This window comes from Octodon degus, unplaced genomic scaffold (assembly GCF_000260255.1).
Source record: "Octodon degus isolate 3935 unplaced genomic scaffold, OctDeg1.0 scaffold00006, whole genome shotgun sequence".
Lineage (NCBI taxonomy): Eukaryota > Metazoa > Chordata > Mammalia > Rodentia > Octodontidae > Octodon > Octodon degus.
In genome coordinates this window covers 26,965,941-26,975,125 of record NW_004524582.1, presented here as the reverse complement: position 1 = coordinate 26,975,125, position 9,185 = coordinate 26,965,941, and the positions used below count along the sequence as shown (strand labels likewise).

At 47.7% G+C, this 9,185-nt stretch overlaps 1 protein-coding gene across 3 annotated transcripts in view; it reads right to left on the bottom strand.

Annotated features, from left to right (window-relative positions):
• Window positions 1-9,185, bottom strand: part of Hs3st1 (heparan sulfate-glucosamine 3-sulfotransferase 1) — a 33,229-nt gene that overhangs the window by 14,258 nt on the left and 9,786 nt on the right. The window contains exon 1 of one of the 3 annotated variants that reach the window (XM_023723697.1): window positions 3,827-3,849. The exons of the other annotated variants lie outside the window; for them this stretch is intronic. The gene's annotated coding sequence lies outside the window, so the exon portion shown is untranslated. Of the gene's footprint in view, window positions 1-3,826; window positions 3,850-9,185 lie in introns of those variants that run through there. 3 annotated transcript variants of the gene reach the window in all.

The following is a 9,185-nucleotide window of genomic DNA, read 5'->3' as shown; positions in this document are numbered from 1 at the left end:
TTTAGCAAAAATTTGTTAGTGGCTGACTGAGGAACTCAGGACCTGGCATCGCTAGGGAAGTGCTGTATCACTGAGCTACATCCCTGATGCAAGGTCCCTTTCTCACTCTCCCATAGTGCTGGGGTTTCAGAATGCGACAATTTTTTACAGCCATGACAAATTTTCTTTGAATGAAGGATAAACAACTCATCGTGAAATATCGAAATGCCATGTAGTCTGTCCAATTTACCTCAATTTTACCCTCAACATAACCCTCTCTGAGATCTCATGTTATCCTTCATTACAATTTCTGTATCTTTAGCTCAACTGGTATATGCCAAGTTAAAGAATCATGGGCCTAGTAGTTATTCTTTCTAAATGTGGATACAAAATGATTTATACTTTATATTTTTAGGATATGCACTATTCATACACAAGCTTGTAATTCCAGCACTCTCTGAGGCTGGCATAGGAAGGCTGCAGCTTGGAATGCAGCTTGGGCGAGTTCACAACTTGGGACGACCGTGCCTCAAAATAAGAAACAGATATATGGACAGGTGACACAGGCCAGTGTAACGGCCTTACAGTTATTTCATACTGCATAAATAACACACCCGAAACAGCTTGGCATATAGCAGAGAAATTCTGCATTAATGCAGGAGAATTACAGAAGCCAAGAGGAGGGAGGCCAGGAGCCAAGCACAAGAGCCTGCCTCTATCCCTCCCTCTGTGTGACAGAGCAAGCTCTGCGAATTGCCAGCCTTGATTTCCTATCTAAAAGTGGGATGGCCACAACAGCAGATGGACCTGACAAGGCAGCGCTAGGCCAGGGCGCTCTGCAGGAGGAGCTGCCCTGTGCTCATCTGCAGGGAATGTTTGCCATCACATAGATGTCATCCCCAGTGCTGTGTTGACATGCATTCTTCTATTCAGGTACTCATAACCGTGAACCTCACCTCAGGAATGTACGAGCAGTCTCCGCAGAGTTTCCATTGCCCTAAAGGCCAGGGCAGGAGAGGAGCTGGGTGTTGTGCTGGGAGTTGGAAGCTGGAATCCAATCCAGAGTTCTACCCTGATGTCCCTGGGACCTTGAGCTAGGAGAAGAAATATTCCAAGCCTCTGCTTACAAAGTAAGTCATGCAGGAAGAAATGCTAAGATCTTTTGACTTACATCTTCAAAGTAAAAGCTATAGAGAATTAAGAAATATATTTGTCTTAGCAATTTTCCAAAATGCTAAACAAAATATTGACTTTTACTACCTGAAATTATCCACAGAGCCTTCCTTGTCTCTTGTTCCAGCATTAGTCTGATATTTCACAAGCTAAAGGCAGCCAAAAGTATCAAATTTCTGTGCTGCTACCTACAGTCTCATTGCTAGGGGATGTTAGGGAATTCACATGACGTCACCTAGAGTAGGAGAAGAAAAGATGCGTTCTTTGGGTAGGGTCTCTTCCCATCTCATGCAGATTATATTTAAAACTCCCTCATGAATATTAATTAAACCCAGGACCTGAGGAAGGGTAGACCAGTTAGCAGGGTAGCGATCTATAAAGGTGCTTAGTCATTATCGAAACAAAATAAGATGGGCGCAGAACGCTGCATTGTTACATATGTGCTGTGGTTTGAGAGTATCTGCCAAAACCCGAGTACTGTTAATTCCCACTGCGGGCATATTAGGAGGGGCTGTGTGGAGGGAAGTGTGCTGTTAGGACAGGCCCTTTTGCATTAAGGCGTTGAGGCCTCCTATGAAGGAGCACAGGGCAAAGACTTCTCTTTCACTATCACTTTCTCTGCCCTGGGGTGATTAAGCATAACGACCTCATCACATGCCAGCACCTGCCTGTAGGTATAGAAATGATCCCTCAAAACTCTTGTTTGTGCAAATCATCTCATCTTAGGCACTCAGATTTGGCAGCAGAAGCAGACTTGGATGAAACCAAATCTTTGTGTTCCCACACAATTCATATGCTGCAATCTCACCCCCATTGGGAGGTGTCTTAGTTACTTTCCTAGTTGCTGAGACAAAAAATACCTGACACCCAAAGTTCGGGGAAGAAAGGTTTACTTAGCTTGCAGTGTGCAGAGGTGTCAGTCCCTCACTGGCTGGCTCCAAGGCAGGGAAGCATAGCAGACAGGGATCGCAGAGCACAAGCAGGTCATGGCCGGCAGAGGTAGAAAAGCAAGAGGGGGCAACCACGGCTCTTTCTGCCCTTCTGTCTTGGTGGTCTAGGCTACTCAGGGTGGTCCAGGCTACTCAAGGTGTGCAGCACTCACACCCATAATCCTAGTGTCCTTGAGCCTAGTGCTGCATTATGAATCAGCCCCAGCCTCCACACTCTAGATCCAGCCACCCATAAAAAAGCCCCACGTATGACTGCATGAAGCCTTGGGGGACATCTAAGCACAAGCCAAAGAAGCAGGGCATCAGGTCACAAAGGTGGGACTCTCATCCATGTGATTACTGCCCTCAGGAAGAGGCTAGAGAGCCAGTTCCCTCTCTTGTCATCACATTAGAAACCAGGAAGATTTGACAGTCCTCAACAGGAGGGCCCTTGCCGAAACCCACCCATGGTGGCCCTCTGACCTTTGACTTCCCAGCCTGCAGAACGGTGAAAAACAAACCTCTGAAGACCATTAGCCTCTCGGGCTGTTGTTCTCTGTTACAGCCCTCCACATGGACTAATACAAGAATCATGGAAGAGTTTCTCCGTGAAATCCAGTACAAGAAGCCCTTCAGCTCCAGGCAGGAACAATGGGATTGTGCTTGTGGCATGAGAAATGTCACTCCTTTTGTCTCCACAGGCCGGTTTAGTGACCTCCTAGGCCACAGAGTGGTGTTTACACTGGGGCTTCTCTCTGCTTACACGTGGCATGCGAGCTTGCAAAGCGAGGCTAGCAGACAGTTCAGAGGTGCGCAGGAGCTCAGCTGTGAGTAGGTCTGGGCTCAGCCTCAGCTCCTGCCCCCAAGCTTGGGGACCTGCTTCGGAAAGCAGGGACAGAGCAGAGCCTCTGATGGGCCTCACATCCTGGATGTCGCCACACACAGTGCTCAAGTACTTCCTAAGTAAATATAAAAGTGACCTTTGAACAATATCAGGGGTGAGAAAATCAGTTCATCAGACTATAACTTCTACCATCAGTACCAAAGACCCAAATAGACAAACTGTCTTAGGCTTTGGAGAACTGGTGACAAAATCAACATCTAGTCTGTCCTGTCAAACAGTTCAAGTCTACCCAGGGTTCAGCATAGGGGAGCACAAAGAAAGGCTAAGGGGTAAATTAAGAGGAGGCAATTACTTTATGAAATATGGAAGAGTGGACAGATTCACACCACGCATATAAACCAGCTTTGTCTTATCACTGTGTGAGGGGATCAGAAAAACTGGAAGAGTTACGTTTGGAAATGTTTTGTTTTGTGTTGTCAAATTAAAGCAAAGACAGTGTGAAAATGAATTACTATCTCTTAATTGCTGTGTCTCTTCCCCTAACTCTTAGTAAACAAGGAGAGAGAGAAGAGACATCAGGCAGCACAGTTTGTCAGCAGGGGGATTTTGCAGGCTTTGCTGCCTTGCCAGTGACCCCAAGAGCAGAAAGGACCCCAAAGCCTGCACTCATGGAGCCCCGGGCCTGGCCTTCCCTGGGGAACCAGCTGCACAGGCTCTGGTGCGCGGTCACTCTGACGGAGGACCAGCGGCGGTTCTCAGCCCTCCTGTGACTCCCACACCCTCTCAAGGCCAGCAACGCATTATCGCAGCTAACAGGTCCCTCGAGGCCCTGCAATTTTTTATGCCAAATGACAATTCCCTGTGCATGAATTTTGGGAAGAATCTAAAGGATGTGACTTACCCGGGTCCCTTGGCTGAGTCTTTTTACTGCCTTTTTGCTGTAACCACAACCTTCATGTGCACAACAGGCTACATGAACACGCAGGCTTTCTGGTACAGATTGGGGCAAACCAGTGGAACACTGGAGTTCGAAATACAGCTGAAAATGACTAGGTGAGATGCTGGGTAAGTGTCCCCCATTGTTTAGGCATCAAATCCTTTCTCCTTAAAACGTGACACTAGAGGGAAGTGGGGAGACTTCAAGAAATGGGCCCTGTAGGAGGTACTAGGTCACGCAGATGCGGCTTCAAAGGAGGCTGTGAGAGGCTGGCTTCTTTCACTTCTTTGCTTCCTAGCTGTCGGGAGGCGCACACCTTCCTCTGCCATGTATTTGTAGCAGGATGTACTGTTTTGCTACAGGTCCAAAGGCAGTGGGCTCTTTGCCTGCAGACTGATATCTCCAAAACTTTGAGCCAATGTAAGCCTTTTTTTCTTTTAAAGTTGATTAGCTCCAGTATTTTGTCACAATCATGAAAATCTACCAGACATAGTAGACTGAGTTCATGTTAAATGAGGCTTTAGAGATTGTCCTGAGATTTCTAGGTGGGCTCTCTTTAGTTTTCCATCACTGAATTAGATTCTAAGTCTTTTTTTCTTAAGTTACTATTCTTCTTTTTCTCTTCCTATTGTGTAAAATTAATAAATTCAACAGTTTCCCAGGAGGTACCTGTCACTTGCCCAGAACACACTGGCCAGGCCTCCTATGTGCAGGCTCTGCTGTCCCTTGGCCAGCAGTACAGGATAAAAATGCAAACCTCCCAAGGAGTCCCTGTGTAAGAGGAAAGGTAGAGATGGAAATAAACACTTCCAGTCTGCATTAGTCAGCTTTCTGCTTCGGGCATAAACTACATGATGCCCACCACTTGAAGGAGAGGTTTATTTGGGTTCATGATTTCAGTGGGTTCAGTCTATGGTTTACCAAGTCCAAGGCAGAAATGGCATGGTAGAAGGGCCCAGGGGAGGGGGAGGACAGCTGCTCATGGGATGGTAGACAAGAAGCAGAGAGACAGAGTGGAGAGCTAGGGACCTGGACACACTCTTCCATGTCATGTCCTCAGAGACCCACCTTCTATTGGCAGATTCAGGTAAGAATTCATCAATGGATTAATCCTCTTATGATAATAGCGACTCCACAATCGCGACATAAGGCTTTGGGGAGATGTTCAGATATCAGCTCTAACACAATCCAGTGACACAATCCAAAGATACTATGGACTTGGCACGACTTGCACAATTAGAGGCGGTAGGGAAGAGAAAGTTTGGGAAATATTTTATGGAGATACCACCTGAGGGACATATGGGGCTCTTACAATGAGAAGAACAAAGTTCAATGCTTTGAATGAACTCCAGGATAAGGTCCATAAATAGAGAGAGAGTTGTGTGTTTAAATTTCTTTGGCTTTACATCTTGACTCTTGAAAACATTTCTCTCTTCTCTGCACCCCAGAGATCCTACCAAGAAAAGGAGCTCTGCTCACCCTCTCAGGCAGCACGAGAGTGAAGTGCGATACTATTTAAATCCATGGTAGCCCGCCTAGGGCCAGGTCAACTCTCAATAAACAAGAGCTCAGAGATATTTCCTCAGTCAATCATAGCTTGATGGTATGAATTTGAAGGGAACAATGAAAGGACAATAATAGCAATAATTTCAGTTTTGCAACAACTACCTTTGTCTGCTTAAATAATTGTCATAAGTTATGAACTGCAGCACTCGAAAACCTGACAAGTTACAAAAAATTCTTCTGTGTAAGTGTGAAAATTTTGCTGTTCTGATAGCTGCAGAGACAAATGACAAAGAATAAGAAAAATAAAAAGTATAAAGTAGCTCTTAGTCTAGCGTTTTGAAAGGACAGCTATTTGAGCCAATTGATGCCTTTTTATCAGAGAAACTTCAAGAATGATTTAAGAGAGACAAAGGCAGCAGGAGATGACAATCTTATATCAGCAGGGCCTGGTGGGTCTTGGAACCAGAACCGTACCAAAGGCTCCCCTGCCAACCCAGAGCACTCTGCACCTCCTGCTGGGCTGTGCTTGCTGAAGCAGCCGTGTAGGGGCTCAGGAGCAGGGGTGAGCGGGCTCCCCGCAGATGCAAGGGTCAGATGCTCTAGAACAGGCATCTTCCAGACCCACTTGGCTGATGCAGAGATGGCTCTAAGAAGCAAACTGCAGAATGCACAGGACACAGGTGGTACTGCCTTTACCCAAAGGACAACTTCTTGGCTCACGCTAAGTCACTTATGAGATGACAAAGGACAACTGTCTATCTGAACTCAGGAAAGTTAAACTAGAAGACCAAAACATCAACCTCCGCCTCAAAGCCCAGTGTGTTTATTTATAATAACAGTGCTTTCACCTTCTAGTTGCTGGGACCGCAGATCCTTCCTGTCACCCCACTCAGCACTTTGGTGCTCATCAGACACCTTGGACTGGCTCAAGGAGTGTTTTGCTTCTCTCTCCTAGAACCATTTCCAGAGCGAGGTAACCAAGTCAACAGTTATAACCACTTCACTGGCAGGACGAGCTGTGCTCTAGCAGCAAGGAAGAGGTGGGCTAGCCTGGCATGAGCATCCCTGCCAGGGCCTCCTCCCTTGAGCTGCTTGTCCCATGCAAGTGGTGCCAAGCCTGTCCTTGGGGGCCCAAGAAAGACAGAGCAGTGGCTGCCTTGAGAAGTGTAGGTCCAGGGCCCAGAGGGGAAGACAGCAGGCACCAAAGCACCCAGCATGCGCTGGTTCTTCCAGCTTCAGGCCAGGTGACAAGTCCAGCCCTCTCCCTGGCACATGGCCATGCAATCTTCCACTAGAAGAGAAACCGTGGTCCTGCCGTGTATCCAGAAGAGAGGTGAAGTAACTACCGCATGTTCAACGACAGCAATCAACAGGCGGAGGAAGAACAAGATGACATCCAGGTGGCCATCAAAGCATGACGTGATCTGAGCCTGATGAGCAACAGCAGACGGTGGGAAGGCACCAGGGCTCCATGTGTGGGGAGGGGCATGCGCAAGGGCCCCCACCTCTGACCTATCTGGGGAAGCGAGGGTGGGGCCTCTGGTCAGATTAAGAGGTGTGACTTTAGAACGGAGAATGATGGAGAGCAAGGCTTGAAGGATCAGAATCTGAGGGTCATGCTGTGGAACGTGAAGTTCACTGGTGCTTTTACTGTAAGAAACAGAACAGCCAAGGGAGGGCCAGCTTTTAAGCACCCACTATGAGCATTAAGTGGTCTAAGCTAATTCAGTGCACTGTCATTAACATTATCATTAAATGCACTGTTGCACTGAACCCTGATGGCTCAGTCAAGTGGAGCATCTATTAGGGCTCCTGCTTCTCCAGCCTCCAATTAGTCCTGGAGTGCCAAAGCCTGCCAGGCGCTCCTTCAGGCTGGCTCCGGCTTGGGTGACTCACTCTAGACAAATTCCCCCACTGGCTGCAGTTTCCCGGAATAGATTTAACATTAAATAAATAAGTGTCAAAATTGAATCCAGCAAAAGTCATGAAAGTGTCCCTAAAGTGTACAGCAATTGGTAACTAACGCAAGGTGGTACTTTTGTGAAGCTATGAGGCTGAGGCAAGCTCTTGTTGGGGGTCCAAAGCCTTGTATTTAAATATAGTTGCTGTAGATGAAGCCAGAATCCACAGGACAATCTGGAAAGGACAGGTACCTGCTTATATATGGATTTTGTGAAGATTGCTGATGTTACCTTAGAGAAGTACTGCAGATTGCAAACGATCACGCAAGTGGCAGAGTAGGAGAAGACTGAAAAAAGGAAATCCTGAAGCACACAAGATTTGTATTTCAGCTGAAGATAGCAATAAAAAAGAGGTTATGAAGCGCAGCAGGATCAATCACCAACTGCAGTGTACAAACACAAGTGTAATAGCCGGTGGAAGGCAAGCAGGATCGATCCAGGGTAACCATATTCGATTAATTTTCATCTTTCATTGTTTCAAATGCCTTTGTGCCTCAGTTTCCCACACTGTACTGTTATTTTTTTCATCTTGGGGCCTATGACTCAGTTTTGGGTTCACAGGATGAGAACATTTTTGAGAGACTTTGGAGGAAGATTTCCTTCCCTGGTTAAAAGAGGGAATCTTGACTTCCTCCGCTTTAGATCCCAGCGGTGAGATGTGCTGCTTGGGACTGCTGTGGCCTCTCACCCCAGCAGGAGGGAGGCTCAGTCCTTGGGGACAGGCGGGCACCAGGGACAGTAAGCAGTTAGATGCAGGATGGCATTTTTGATCTGCCATTCCTTCAAAATCCAGCTTTCCAGCAAGAAAAACTAGTAATCGTCATAGCATCCCGCTGTGCAGACATTTGCTACATCTCGGGCTCTCTAATGGGTGCTCTGGGCCCGTCGTAAAATATGATTTTCTCAGAAAAGTCCACTAGGAAGTACACCTCCATTTTGAAGATAAAGTAATCAAGGTTCACAGAAGAAAAATCATCCCCGATGTCAAATACATCCACTAACACACTTCTGTCCTGACCAGGGGGTGCTGCCTCATGCTCTGGGTCACAGTGATGGTGAACAGCTTGGGGCACAGAGCTGCGATGCCCTCCCTCAGCAGCCCACCCACGGGAAGTGGCGCACACTCCAGAAGAGGTTGGCCCATGCGCTGCCTGCAAGTAAACTTTCCCAGGGAGGAGAGGAGAAGGGGCGCCTCCTGCCTGTGTGTCTCTTCATGATATCAAACTCCGCCTAGTAGAAGCTTAAAAGCAGCCCCAAGGCAGCTAGCTCCTCCCGCACAGTCCAAGAAGGGCTGGGGTGGGGCAGGGTGGTCAGTCCCTCTTCAAGGTGGCCCTCAGCTCCCTCGCATCACTCTGCCTGTTCTTAGGAGACCTCAAGCTCTCAGAGCAGGGGGGTGGCACGTGCTTCCCTGTTTATATCATGGTGCTTTTCATTGTCATTGTTAGTGTGACAATTATACCTTCTGCACCTTTCCCTTCGACTTCAGGGCGTCATGTTGGGGCTCTGAGAAACTCAGCGATGGAGCAGGAGTGGTGTTCATCCAGAGAACCACACTGCGATTGGAGCAGGGCTCGCTGAAGACTGCTCCGGCTGCAAAATCTCATCCATCAGCTCCTTTGCGCTTTTCCTGCACTTCCCGTCCACTCTCACATTTTCCTCTCTTGCTCTCTGTCCCTCTGCCTTGTTCCCTTCTTTGCTTTCCCTCTTGTACTTTGCAGCTGCATCCGCTCACCCTGTGGCAGCCTCACTCGGTGCCCAGGCAAGGTCGCTTTGAGTTTGGGAGCTTCCTAAGCAGCTGAGGTTATGGATGCTGGGATCCTGGGTGCTGGGACTCTGGGTGCTGGGATTCCGGGTGC